The following is a 14816-nucleotide window of genomic DNA, read 5'->3' as shown; positions in this document are numbered from 1 at the left end:
ATCAATTACATGTATATCACATATACCTTTAGTGTTGCTAGCCTTCTTGTCCGCTAAGTATTTGGGGCAGTTCCGCTTCCAGTGTCCCTTTCCCATGCAATAAAAGCACCCAGTCTCAGGTTTGGGTCCATTCTTTGACTTCTTCCCGGCAACTGGTTTACCGGGCGCGGCAACTCCCTTGTCGTCCTTCTCGAAGTTCTTATTACCCTTGCCTTTCTTGAAACTAGTGGTTTTATTGACCATCAACACTTGATGTTCCTTTTTGATTTCCACCTCCGCTGATTTCAGCATTGAAAATACTTCAGGAATAGTTTTCACCATCCCCTGCACATTGTAGTTCATCACAAAGCTCTTGTAGCTAGGTGGGAGCGACTGAAGGATTCTGTCAATGACCGCCTCGTCCGGGAGGTTAATGTCCAGCTGGGACAAGCGATTGTGCAACCGAGACATTTTGAGTATGTGCTTACTGACAGTACTATTTCCCTCCATCTTACAACTGTAGAACTTGTCGGAGACTTCATATCTCTCGACCCGGGCATGAGCTTGGAAAACCATTTTTAGCTCTTCGAACATCTCATATGCTCCGTGTCGCTCAAAACGCTTTTGGAGCCCCGGTTCTAAGCTGTAAAGCATGCCGCACTGAACGAGGGAGTAATCATCAGCACATGACTGCCAAGCATTCATAATGTCTTGGTTCTCTGGGATGGGTGCATCACCTACCGGTGCTTCTAGGATATATGCTTTCCTGGCAGCTATGAGGATGATCCTCAGGTTCCGGACCCAGTCCGTATAGTTGCTGCCATCATCTTTTAGCTTGGTTTTCTCTAGGAATGCGTTGAAGTTGAGGTTGACATGAGCTTTGGCCATTTGATCTACAAGACATTTTGCAAAGGTTTTTAGACTAAGTTCATGATAATTAAGTTCATCTAATCAAATTATTTAATGAACTCCCACTCAGACAGACATCCCTCTAGTCATCTAAGTGATACATGATCCGAGTCAACTAGGCCGTGTCCGGTCATCACGTGAGGCAGACTAGTCATCATCGGTGAACATCTTCATGTTGATCGTATCTTCTATACGACTCATGTTTGACCTTTCGGTCTTCCGTGTTCCGAGGCCATGTCTATACATGCTAGGCTCGTCAAGTCAACCTAAGTGTTTTGCATGTCTAAATCTGGCTTACACCCGTTGTATGTGAACGTTAGAATCTATCACACCCGATCATCACATGGTGCTTCGAGACAACGAACTTTCGCAACAGCGCACAGTTAGGGGGAACACTTTCTTGAAATTATGTGAGGGATCATCTTATTTACTACCGTCGTTCTAAGAAAATAAGAAGCAAAAACATGATAAACATCACATGCAATCAAATAGTGACATGATATGGCCAATATCATTTGCTCCTTTTGATCTCCATCTTTGGGGCGCCATGATCATCATCGTCACCGGCATGATACCATGATCTCCATCATCATGATCTACATCATCGTGTCTTCATGAAGTTGTCTCGTCATCTATTACTTCTACTACTATGGCTAACAGTTTAGCAATAAAGTAAAGTAATTACATGACGTTTATGTTGACACGCAGGTCATAAATAAATTAAGACAACTCCTATGGCTCCTGCTGGTTGTCATACTCATCGACATGCAAGTCGTGATTCCTATTACAAGAACATGATCAATCTCATACATCACATATATCATTCATCACATCCTTTTGGCCATATCACATCACATGGCACATGCTGCAAAAACAAGTTAGACGTCCTCTAATTGTTGTTGCAAGTTTTTACGTGGCTGCTATAGGTTTCTAGCAAGAACGTTTCTTACCTACGCCAAAACCACAACATGATATGCCAATTTCTATTTACCCTTCATAAGGACCCTTTTCATCGAATCCGATCCGACTAAAGTGGGAGAGACAGACACCCGCCAGCCACCTTATGCAACTAGTGCATGTCAGTCGGTGGAACCAGTCTCACGTAAGCGTACATGTAAGGTCGGTCCGGGCCGCTTCATCCCACAATGCCGCCGAATCAAGATAAGACTAGTAACAACAAGTAAATTGACAAAATCAACACCCACAACAACTTGTGTTCTACTCGTGCATAGAAACTACGCATAAACCTGGCTCTGATACCACTGTTGGGGAACGTCGTAGAATTTTAAAATTTTCTACGCATCACCAAGATCAATCTATGGAGTCATCTAGCAACGAGGGAGAGGGGAGTGCATCTACATACCCTTGTAGATCACGAGCGGAAGCGTTCAAGAGAACGAGGTTGATGGAGTCGTACTCGTCGTGATCCAAATCACCGATGACCGAGCGCCGAACGGATGGCACCTCCGCGTTCAACACACGTATGGTTGGGAAGATGTCTCCTCCTTCTTGATCCAGCAAGGTAAGGAGAGGTTGATGGAGATCCAGTAGCACGACGGCGTGGTGATGGAAGCAGCGTGATCTCGGCAGGGCTTCGCCAAGCTCCAACAAGAGAGAGAGAGGTGTTACGAGGGGAGAGGGAGGCGCCAGGGACTTGGGTACGGCTGCCCTCCCTCCCCCCCACTATATATAGGCCCCCTAGGGGGGCCTCTAGCCCTAGGAGATGGGACTCCAAGGGGGGCGGCGGCCAAGGGGGACTTGCCCCCCAAGCCAAGTGGGGCGCCCCCACCCCTAGGGTTCCCAACCCTAGGCGCAGGGGGAGGCCCATGGGGGGCGCACCAGCCCACCAGGGGCTGGTTCCCCTCCCACTTCAGCCCATGGGGCCCTCCGGGATAGGTGGCCCCACCCGGTGGACCCCCGGGACCCTTCCAGTGGTCCCGGTACAATACCGATTACCCCCAAAACTTTCCCGATGGCCGAAACTGGACTTCCTATATATAAATCTTCACCTCCGGACCATTCTGGAACTCCTTGTGACGTCCGGGATCTCATCTGGGACTCCGAACAACTTTCAGGTTACCGCATACTAATATCTCTACAACCCTAGCGTCACCGAACCTTAAGTGTGTAGACCCTACGTGTTCGGGAGACACGCACACATGACCGAGACGACTCTCTAGTCAATAACCAACAGCGGGATCTGGATACCCATGTTGGCTCCCAAATGTTCCACGATGATCTCATCGGATGAACCACGATGTCGAGGATTCAATCAATCCCGTATTCAATTCCCTTTGTCAATCGGTACGTTACTTGCCCGAGATTCGATCGTTGGTATCCCAATACCTCGTTCAATCTCGTTACCGGCAAGTCACTTTACTCGTACCGTAATGCATGATCCCGTGACCAAACACTTGGTCACATTGAGCTCATTATGATGATGCATTACTGAGTGGGCCCAGAGATACCTGTTCGTCATACGGAGTGACAAATCCCAGTCTCGATCCGTGTCAACCCAACAGATACTTTCGGGGATACCTGTAGTATACCTTTATAGTCACCCAGTTACGTTGTGACATTTGGTACACCCAAAGCACTCCTACGGCATCCAGGAGTTACACGATCTCATGGTCTAAGGAAATGATACTTGACATTGGAAAAGCTCTAGCAAATGAACTACACGATCTTGTGCTATGCTTAGGATTGGGTCTTGTCCATCACATCATTCTCCTAATGATGTGATCCCGTTATCAATGACATCCAATGTCCATAGTCAGGAAACCATGACTATCTATTGATCAACGAGCTAGTTAACTAGAGGCTCACTAGGGACATGCTGTGGTCTATGTATTCACACATGTATTACGATTTCCGGATAACACAATTATAGCATGAACAATAGACAATTACCATGAACAAGGAAATATAATAATAACCATTTTATTATTGCCTCTAGGGCATATTTCCAACAGCACTATGGGTGGAATAGAATATAATGAGGGGGTTATGTGGAGAAGATAAAAAAGGAGAAAGTCTCACATCAACGAGGCTAATCAATGGGCTATGGAGATGCCCACCGATTGATGTTAATGCAAGGAGTAGGGATTGCCATGCAACGGATGCACTAGAGCTATAAATGTATGAAAGCTCAACAAAAGAAATTAGTGGGTGTGCATCCAACTTGCTTGCTCACGAAGACCTAGGGCACTTGAGGAGGCCCATTGTTGGAATATACAAGCCAAGTTCTATAATGAAAAATTCCCACTAATATATGAAAGTGATAACATGAGAGACTCTCTACTATGAAGATCATGGTGCTACTTTGAAGCACAAGTGTGGTAAAAGGATAGTAACATTGTCCCTTCTCTCTTTTTCTCTCATTTTTTTGGGCCTTTTCTTTTTTTATGGCCTTTCTTTTTTTGGGCCTTCTCTTTTTTATGGCCTTTCTTTTATTTATTTATTCCTCACTTGGGACAATGCTCTAATAATGATGATCATCACACTTTTATTTATTTACAACTCAATGATTACAACTCGATACTAGAACAAAGATGACTCTATGCAATGAACCAAGAGTGACATTTATGAAAGAATTATGAACGGTGGCTTTGCCACAAATACTATGTCAACTACATGATCATGCTAAGCAATATGACAATGATGAATGTGTCATGATGAACGAAATGATGGAAAGTTGCATGGGAATATATCTCGGAATGGCTATGGAAATGCCATAATAGGTAGGTATGGTGGCTGTTTTGAGAAAGATATAAGGAGGTTTATGTGTGAAAGAGCGTATCATATCACGGGGTTTGGATGCACCGGCAAAGTTTGCGCCAACTCTCAATGTGAGAAAGGGCAATGCACGGTACCGAAGAGGCTAGCAAGGATGGAAGGGTGAGAGTGCGTATAATCCATGGAATCAACATTAGTCATAAAGAACTCACATACTTATTGCAAAAATCTACAAGTCATCAAAAACCTTGGCACTACGCGCATGCTCCTAGGGGGGTAGATTGGTAGGAAAAGACCATCGCTCATCCCCGACCGCCACTCATAAGGAAGACAATCAAACAACACCTCATGTTTCAAATTTGTTGCATAACATTTACCATACGTGCATGCTACGGGACTTGCAAACTTAAACACAAGTATTTCTCAATTTCACAACTACTCAACTAGCATGACTTTGATATTATTACCTCCATATCTCAAAACAATTATCAAGCATCAAACTTTTCTTAGTATTCAACACACTCATACGAAAGTTTTATTATTAATCTTGCATACCAAGCATATTAGGATTTTAAGAAAATTACCATGCTAATAAGATTCTCAAAATAATCTAAGTGAAGCATGAGAGATCAATAGTTTCTATAAAACAAATCTACCACTATGCTCTAAAAGATAGAAGTGAAGCACTAGAGCAAAAACTATAAGGCTCAAAAGATATAAGTGAAGCACATAGAGTATTCTAACAAATTCCAAATCATGTATGGCTCTCTCAAAAGGTGTGTACAGCAAGGATGATAGTGGTAGACTAACAAGCAAAGACTCAAATCATAAAAGACGCTCCAAACAAAACACATATCATGTGGTGAATAAAAATATAGCTCCAAGTAAAGTTACCGATAGAAGTAGACGAAAAAGAGGGGATGCCTTCCGGGGCATCCCCAAGCTTTGACTTTTAGGTGTCCTTAGATTATCTTGGGGGTGCCATGGGCATCCCCAAGCTTAGGCTCTTGCCGCTCCTTGTTCCATAATCCATCAAATCTTTATCCAAAACTTGAAATCTTCACAACATAAAACTTAAAGTAGAAAACTCGTGAGCTCCGTTAGCGAAAGAAAAAAAAAAGACCACTTCAAGGTACTATAATGAACTCATTATTTATTTATATTGGTGTTAAACCTACTGTATTCCAACTTCTCTATGGATTATAAACTATTTTACTAGCCATAGATTCATCAAAATAAGCAAACAACACAGGAAAAACAGAATCTGTCAAAAACAGAACAGTCTGTAGTAATCTGTAGCTAACGCAAGATCTGGAACCCCAAAAATTCTAAAATAAATTGCTGGACGTGTGGAATTTATCTATTAATCATCTGCAAAAAGAATTAACTAAATATCACTCTCCAAATAAAAATAGCATCAGTTCTCGTGAGCGCTAAAGTTTCTATTTTTTACAGCAAGTTCAACAAGACTTTTACCAAGTCTTCCCAACGGTTCTACTTCTCTACTACTAATAAACAATCAAACATTATTTTTTCTACGCACACCTAAAAAACGTATGTGGATACATCACCACCACAGGATTAAGCCCAGACAACTTAATCTAACAGCCATAATTAATCTAATTGCGATGTGGTGTAGGCTTAGCAATTTACCTAGGCTGACCGTACTCCACCAGGCTGAAAATCACCACGTCCGCAGCCCCTTCCATCGCGCGATCATCGCAGAAAAAAAGAAACTGGCTGCCCTCGCCTCCCTTCGGCCACAGCCCTGATGCCTTCCTTTCTTGCGCACACCCCACGATGCCTGGCAACCCCATCTCCTCCTTGTACCACGCCGTCGAGTAGGCGGAGGCTCCTCCGTCACCTCCTCCACGATCATCATGTCCTCTACCCTATTTGAGATCTGATTGTCCTCCTGCACGCCGATTCCCTGCAACATCACGGCCGCCCTACACCTGCACGTGAGCCCGCCGCCGCCACGGGAGCCTGCCCGCCATCGCTTCACGAGCCTGCCTCCACTGAGGCCGCTGCCATGCGAGCCTGCCGTCGCCGCGTGAACCGGCTTCCGCTGAGGCCTCCGCCACACGAACCCGCGTCCACTACACCCGAATGACAGGACGACAACAAGCTTTTATTAAAACGTGCAGATCCAATAGGACTTACGTAATATTCGTCCGTCCATGTTGTGATTATTTGCATGCAAATAGAGCTGGATGTTAACACTGTAATCAACACTTGGGGTGCACCGATTGCACTACTTGGGGTACTTTGGGGCTAGCTTACAGATTCGAAGCGCTGCTTTGGTGTTGTGTTTTGTATGCTTCGAATTTATATTATTTCTCTCTCCCTGATCAAGATTCTAGCAGAGTGTGGACTAGGAATATGCAGGATTGTTATTCAGCTGTTGTAGAAATTTGTCGCAAGAGTTTACTGAACAGTTTTTTATCATGCTTCTTATTCTCTATTATTGATTCTTGAACTGCTCTCAGGGTCTGCTATGTACTGTGGATACTGTGAGCACATGATGTTTGTGGTAATATTCCCGAAAACAAGTGATTGATGCACCGTGGTACTCATTGATGCATCTCTTTCACAGTTTTCTTATTCTGACTTAGTTGTTGACTTGTTGTAAAGGTTAACTGATTCTGAAGTTACCAAAGGAGCTCTAGGTGGGGGATTTTAATCATAAAAGATGGGCCTTTTCCGCTCGAAGTAACGGTTCAATGACTTTATTTCAAGGGCATATGTTCTCATTGGTTACCTGAAATCACTTTGTTCTTACTTTTACACTGGTAGAAAAAGGGCCTATAGTCCCGGTTCGTAAGGGCCTTTAGTCCCGGTTCCGGAACCGGGACTAAAGTGTCGGTACTAATACCTCCCCCCTTTAGTCCCGGTTCAATCCAGAACCGGGACTAAAGGCCCTCCACGTGGGCAGTGCGCAGAGCCCAGTCAGGAGACCCTTTGGTCCCGGTTGGTGGCACCAACCGGGACCAATAGGCATCCACGCGTCAGCATTTTTGTGGCTGGGGTTTTTGTTTTTTTTGAAAGGGGGGGGGTTGGGGGTTTTGGGAGGTTAATTTAGGTGTTTCATATATTGTGTTAGCTAGCTATAAATAATAGAGAGAAGTGTCCTCTCTTATGTCCGTGCTTGGTCGACGCTACGTACTATACATACGTATAGAGAGGACTAGACACGCTGGCTAGCTAGTAAGCAAACGAAGGAAACAGAAGATCGTCATGAACATATATGCATACAGAGAGAAGTGATATCGACCACCTCTCCTTCTCCGAGAGATTGGTCGAACAACAAGTTCTCGTATATCTATCTGACACTACCGGCTACATATATACAATAATTATCTCTTACAAATATAATCATACGGACTCAGGGTCCACATAGAATTCTCCGTCTTCAGGGATCACGTGGTCAAGAAAGAATGCCGCCAATTCCTCTTGAATTGCTCGCATGCGAGCTGGTGCTAGGAGTTCATCCCGCTTCCGAAACATCTAATTTGAAGAAGGGGGTCAATACATATATATATGAATGAATGAAACTCAACACAAATGATGGTAATAAAATAAAATTGTGAATGTTGTTATTTACGTACTTCATATTGTTCGTTAGAGTACCCGCCCGGCTCACAGGTCGTGTGGCGAATGGACTCGCAGATGTAGTATCCACAGAAATCATTCCCTTGTTCTTGCCACAACCACTTTACAAGAAATAGAGGTCAATCAAACTGATAAGCAAGAATGCTAAATGGTATTGATGAAACTAGCGCTTGAATCACTAGGAGATGCGCGGAACATGCTACTATAGTACTTACTTTCGGGTGTCTAAATTCCAGCTCCTTCGGCAGTCCCGAAACTGTTTTGGTGAATTTTCTCCAAACCCTGCCGGACAAAGAAAACAATTACTTGATATCAGGAAATGAACAAAGTTGCTGATATGGTGGATAATGATCGATTTAACTTACTTCTGGAGTATTTGAGTCATGTCTGCATAGTCCTGGGGATCTTTTCGTTTAGAGTCTAAGACGGTTACTACTCCCTGCTCAAGCTTAATCTCTAGGAGAATATAGTGGAAACTGCACACACATGCATAACTCATCAATTACATTACTATAACCTTGACTAATATATAAGGGAAACCGAATACGCACAAGACAGTAACACTCACCTGAAGTTGTAAGGAAAGAGTATTATATCTTTGTTTTGATTTATTATGAACGATCGTAGCAAGTTGGCCTCGGTAGCTGCGGCATGAAGTTTAACCTCAGTTGCATCTATGAGATATGTGTTAATGAACCCAATATCATCGACTTGTCTTTTCTTCAATTCGGCGATCTTCAATCTGCATAATATAGTGAGGATGATTATAAATACATGCAATGAAAGAGCTAAGCTATATAGAGAAACTTAATGACAGAAGTAGTACTACTTACAGACAGTAGCAGGCGACCGTTGTTTTATCGAGGGCCAATTGATTGAAAAACTGATAGAACTCCTCAAATGGAACAGGCAACAGATCAATTCCAACGAGGTCATGCTCCTTTTTAACTTTCACATACAAAGTACTCCTCCCCCCAGAGTCTCTACAGATTTTCAAGTACCAATCATGCAATCTTTGCATCATCGTTGATAGAGATCTTTCATCTTTGACGAGAGGCTTCCCGTACTCGTATCTTTGTATCTGCACGTCCATGGGTTCATAATGTACTTCGTCGGGCAGGTAATCTGCAAGATTGCTATAACCGGGCACCATCCTCGGATCATTAGCGACGTTGTGGCTAGGCACCTTGAGCGGGGGGCACGATTGCTTCGCTTGTTCGTCGAGCTGGGCAATTTTTTTCCCAGCTCGTCGTTCTTTCAGCCTTTGATCACTGACAGTACTTCCCGACCGCTCCGCTTCGGCAAATTCCTTTCCAATAATGCGGTCATAGTTTCCTTTCGGCGGATCAGACTTCGGTGGTTTTGTCAGGGCAGCCAGAGTGCGCTTCACTTTCACCCGATCTACCTTCTCCTCCGGAGGTGGATGTTTCTTTGCTTTCACCCCTTCAAAGAATTTCTTCACTTCTTCTCGCGCGATCTCGGCGTTCTCCTCCTGGGTCCTCTCGTATGGTAACTTCTCTGGAGTCTTCAGAGAAGGACCGAATCTGTATGTCCTCCCGCCTCTGGTTGTACTGCTAGACGCCGACCGAGCAGACGTAGCAGTTGTCTTCTTTACTTGCTTAAGAGGCGGAGGAGAAGGACTACGACACGCCGGAGCATCTGGAGCGGCGGCAGGTCTCTTCCGCCCTTGCTGACGAGGCGGAGAAGGAGGAGGCTGGCTATCCGGGCACGTCGGCGCAGGCGGAGAAGGAGGCAGAGTGCCGCCACGCGCCGGAGAAGGAGCCGGCCGAGGGCCCTGATCGTCACTTGCCGGAGGAGGAGGCGGTGGAGGCGGAGTGCCCTGACTCGCCGGAGGAGGAGGAGGAGGCGGTGGCGTCCAGTTTGGAAGGTTGATGAGCTCCTTCCGCCATAGGCATGGAGTCTTCAGAGCAGACCCCAGCCGAGTCTCCCCTTCACCAGTAGGGTGGTCAAGCTGGAGGTCCTCAAATCCCTCCGTTATCTCATCCACCATCACCCTAGCATATCTTTCTGGAATCGGCCGGCAGTGAAAAGTTGCGCCGGGTTCAGTAGGATAAACAGAGCCAACAGCTGCCTTGACCTTCAAATTCATCCATTGCGTCATAAGGTGGCAATTTTGAGACTCCGTTATAGCATCCACGGGATAGCTGGCAGGAGCCGTCAAGGCATGCTCCGGCTGAAGCAGCTCGGTGGAAGCCACGCTGCTTCTGCGCTGAGATGGCGGGGTAGCTTCGGGGGAGGCTTCGGCAGTACGTTTGCTGCGATTTGCTTCTCGTTCCTCTATCGCGTCTACCCTTGCTTGCAGCGCCTGCATTTGGGTCTGCTGCACTTTTTTCCACCTCTCATGGGATTTGTAACCGCCTGCGTCCGGAAACCCAACCTTCCACGGAATGGAGCCCGGCGTGCCTCGTGTCCGTCCAGGGTGCTCAGGATTCCCGAGGGCCATTGTGAGCTCGTCGTTCTCTCTGTCTGGAAAGAACGTCCCTTCCTGCGCTGCTTCGATATACTGCTTAAGCTTACTGACTGGTATGTCCATTTGATCGTTCGTCCAAATGCACTTCCCTGTTACAGGGTCCAGGGTTCCGCCAGCCCCGAAGAACCAAGTCCGGCAACGGTCTAGCCAGTTAATTGTCTCCGGTTCGATCCCTTTATGAACCAGATCATTCTCAGTCTTGGACAACTTTGGCCGGGCTACGAGGTAGCCACCTGACCCCGTGTGATGGTGAAGCTTCTTCTTCGCAGCATTTTGCTTGTTTGTCGCCGACATCTTCTGACTCTTTTCCGATGTCTTGTGGGCCACAAATGCGGGCCAGTGATCTCTGATCTTCTCATATCTGCCCTTGAATTCTGGTGTCTCATTATTTTCGACAAACTTATTCAGCTCTTTCTTCCACCTCCTGAATAGTTCTGCCATCCTCTTCAGAGCAAAAGACTTGATTAATTTCTCTTTAACTGGGTTCTCTGGATTATCCTCGGGCGGTAGGGTGAAATTTGACTTCAGCTTAGTCCAAAGATCATTTTTCTGCATATCATTGACATAAGAGACCTCAGGGTCTTCTGTAGCCGGCTTAAACCATTGCTGGATGCTTATCGGGATCTTGTCCCTAACCAGAACCCCGCACTGAGCAACAAATGCGCTCTTTGTCCGGAGGGGTTCAATAGGTTAACTTTTCATCCGAGCTCAACTTTTTCTTCGGACCTCGTCTCTTTACCGAAGTTGTGCTCGATCCGGAGGGCTAGAAAAAAGAACAAAGACTTAATTAATATGTGTACATACCAAAACAATGAATGCATCAATCAGCTAGTCAGCATAGGCTTAACTAATATATATACCTGGCCGGACTCGGTTCGGTCACCGGAGCCGTCATCACGGTCTCCTTCTTGCACCAGCATTGGGTCACCGGAGCCGTCCTCATGTTCTTCTTCTTGCCCCGGCATTAGGTCACCGTAGCCAGCTTGTTCACCCTCTCCTTCCAGACCATCGGTTTCGTTGAGAAACAACGAGATGGCATCACTTCCTTCTGCGATTATGTCCCTCAACAACGCTTCTTTTGCTTCGTCTAGGGCGGTGTCCATAGTTTCTACAAATATTTACAACATGGCAATTATTATTCAAACATGACAGATGGATATATTAGTGCCAAACGTAGATCTAGCTACCTAATCATAGTAAGCTATCGGGAGGGGGTATATATCGACAACGATGACACTACATCTATGTCCCTCGACGACCCTCGTTCCCGATAAAAAAAGAGGAAGAAGAAGAAAAAAAAGAGGAGAAGAAAGAATAGAGGAGAAGAACCCTCGACCCCTAGACGACCCTCTTCTTCCTCTCATGTTCGAGAGGATCGCCGAGGGGTCGGGAGGTTGCCTAGTGTCAAAGGATTCAACAAAACCATGTCTTCATCATTAGGCGAAAGTAACATGTGCATGATGGTACGAAGCTCTTCAAAGTTGTTCTGGAACGGAGTCTCAGATAGGATAATTCGCTTTTTGGTACAAAGTTCTGAAAGAGTCTTCTGAATATCGCTATTTGGAAGGCCATCGCTGAATTCGTACCAAAAGGCGGATTATTCTATCCGGGACTCCATTCCAGAACAACTTTGCAGAACTTCGTACCAACATGCCCTGGTTACTTCTGGCTAATGATGAAGGCATGGATTTCTTCAATACTTTGACACTAGGAAACCTCTCTCGACCCCTCGGCGATCCTCGACCCCTCGAACCCTCGATGACCCTCGAACCCTCGACCCCTAGATGACCCTCTTCTTCCTCTCATGTTCGAGAGGATCGCCGAGGGGTCGGGAGGTTGCCTAGTGTCAAAGGATTCAACAAAACCATGTCTTTATCATTAGGCGAAAGTAACATGTGCATGATGGTACGAAGCTCTTCAAAGTTGTTCTGGAACGGAGTCCCAGATAGGATAATTCGCTTTTTGGTACAAAGTTCAGAAAGAGCCTTCCGAATATCGCTATTTGGAAGGCCTTTGCTGAATTCGTACCAAAAGGCGGATTATTCTATCTGGGACTCCATTCCAGAACAACTTTGCAGAACTTCGTACCAACATGCCCTGGTTACTTCCGGCTAATGATGAAGGCATGGATTTCTTCAATACTTTGACACTAGGAAACCTCTCTCGACCTCTCGGCGATCCTCGACCCCTCGAACCCTCGACGACCCTGGAACCCTCGACCCCTAGACGACCCTCTTCTTCCTCTCATGTTCGAGAGGATCGCCGAGGGGTCGGGAGGTTGCCTAGTGTCAAAGGATTCAACAAAACTATGTCTTCATCATTAGGCGAAAGTAACATGTGCATGATGGTACGAAGCTCTTCAAAGTTGTTCTGGAACGGAGTCCCATATAGGATAATTCGCTTTTTGGTACAAAGTTCAGAAAGAGCCTTCCGAATATCGCTATTTGGAAGGGCTTTGCTGAATTCGTACCAAAAGGCGGATTATTCTATCCGGGACTCCATTCTAGAACAACTTTGCAGAACTTCGTACCAACATGCCCTGGTTACTTCCGGCTAATGATGAAGGCATGAATTTCTTCAATACTTTGACACTAGGAAACCTCTCTCGACCCCTCAGCGATCCTCGACCCCTCGAACCCTCGAACCCCCGTTAAAAATTAAGAAGAAGAAGAAGAAGAAAAAAGAGGAGAAGAAGAAAGGAATAGCTAGAGGAGAAGAATAACTGACAAAGTCTTCTCCTCTATTCCTTCTTCTTCTCCACTTTTTTTTCTTCTTCTTCCTCTTTTTTCCTTTTCTTTTTTTTCTCCTCTTCTTCCTCTTCTCTTCTTCTCCTTCTTCGGGTAAGCCCTAGTTTCCCGACCCTCGACCGCTCGACGACACTCTCGACATGCCCTCGTTCCCGATAAAAAAAATAATAGGAAGAATAAGAATAAAAAGAGGAGAAGAAGTTATTCTCATCTATTCTTTCTTCTCCTCTTTTTATTCTTCTTCTTCCTCTTCTTTTTTTCCTCTTCTTCCTCTCCTCTTCTTCTCCCTCTTCCCCGCCTCTCTCATGAATGTTCGCCGTCCCCCCCCCTCGACCCCTCGACGACCCTCGTTCTCGATAAAAAAAGAAGAGGAAGAAGAAGAAGAAAAAAGAAGAGAAGAAAGAATAGAGGAGAAGAACTTCTTCTCCTCTTTTTATTCTTCTTCCTCTTCTTCTCCCTCTTCTTCCCCTTCTTCCCCGCCTCTCTCATCATTTGATCATCTATCATCTATGAACAAAAATATTCCTAGATACATAAAAAAATTCTACAAATGAAAATAACCTAAAAAAAATCATATATATTTAGCAAATTCTAGCCACATACATCACATACACATATACATTATAGCCACATACACATATACATCACATATGAACAAAAAAACTAAACTAATAAAAATAAAAAAACATATTGCAACATATGAAAAAAAACATGGTGGCGCCGGCAGGGCAGAGGGGCATGGCGGCAGGTGCTCACAGAGGGGAGCGGCGCCGGCGTCGGGGCAGATGGCGTCCAGGGCGGCGGCGACGGCGTCGGGGCGGCGCGGGGCAGCGACGGCGTCGGGGCGACGCGGGGTGCGGGCGGCGACGGGGTGACGATGACGGGCGCGTGCGACGACGACGAGGAGCAGGGCGTCGGGGCAGATGGCGTCGAGGGCGGCGGCGACGGCGTCGGGGCGACGCGGGGCGCGGGCGGCGACAGGGCAACGACGACGAGGAGCAGGGCGTCGGGGCAGAGGGTGGCATTGGCGGCGGGGAGTTGAGGAACTGAATGAAAATTTTGACAAGTGTTGTATATATAGCCAGGCCTTTGGTCCCGGTTCGTGGCACCAACCGGGACTAATGCACCCCTTTAGTCCCGGTTGGTGCCACCAACCGGGACCAAAGGCCAATTTTCGGCAGCCCAAAGTGCGGGAAGCGAAGGCCATTGGTCCCGGTTGGTGGCACCAACCGGGACTAAAGGGGGGCATTGGTCACGGTTGGTGCCACGAACCATGACCAACGCCCCCTTTAGTCCCGGTTGGTGCCACCAACCGGGACCAATGGCCTTTGCTGCCCCGCGCC

General features: G+C 46.1%; 1 pseudogene; it reads left to right on the top strand.

Moving 5' to 3' along the window:
* The window catches only part of LOC125554589, a 59220-nt pseudogene extending 44705 nt beyond the window's left edge, over nt 1–14515 (top strand).
* The last annotated feature ends 301 nt before the right edge of the window (nt 14516–14816 follow it).

The sequence above is a fragment of the Triticum urartu genome, chromosome 4, assembly GCF_003073215.2.
Source record: "Triticum urartu cultivar G1812 chromosome 4, Tu2.1, whole genome shotgun sequence".
Taxonomy (NCBI): Eukaryota; Viridiplantae; Streptophyta; class Magnoliopsida; order Poales; family Poaceae; genus Triticum; species Triticum urartu.
This window is presented reverse-complemented; position numbering and strand designations above follow the sequence as displayed.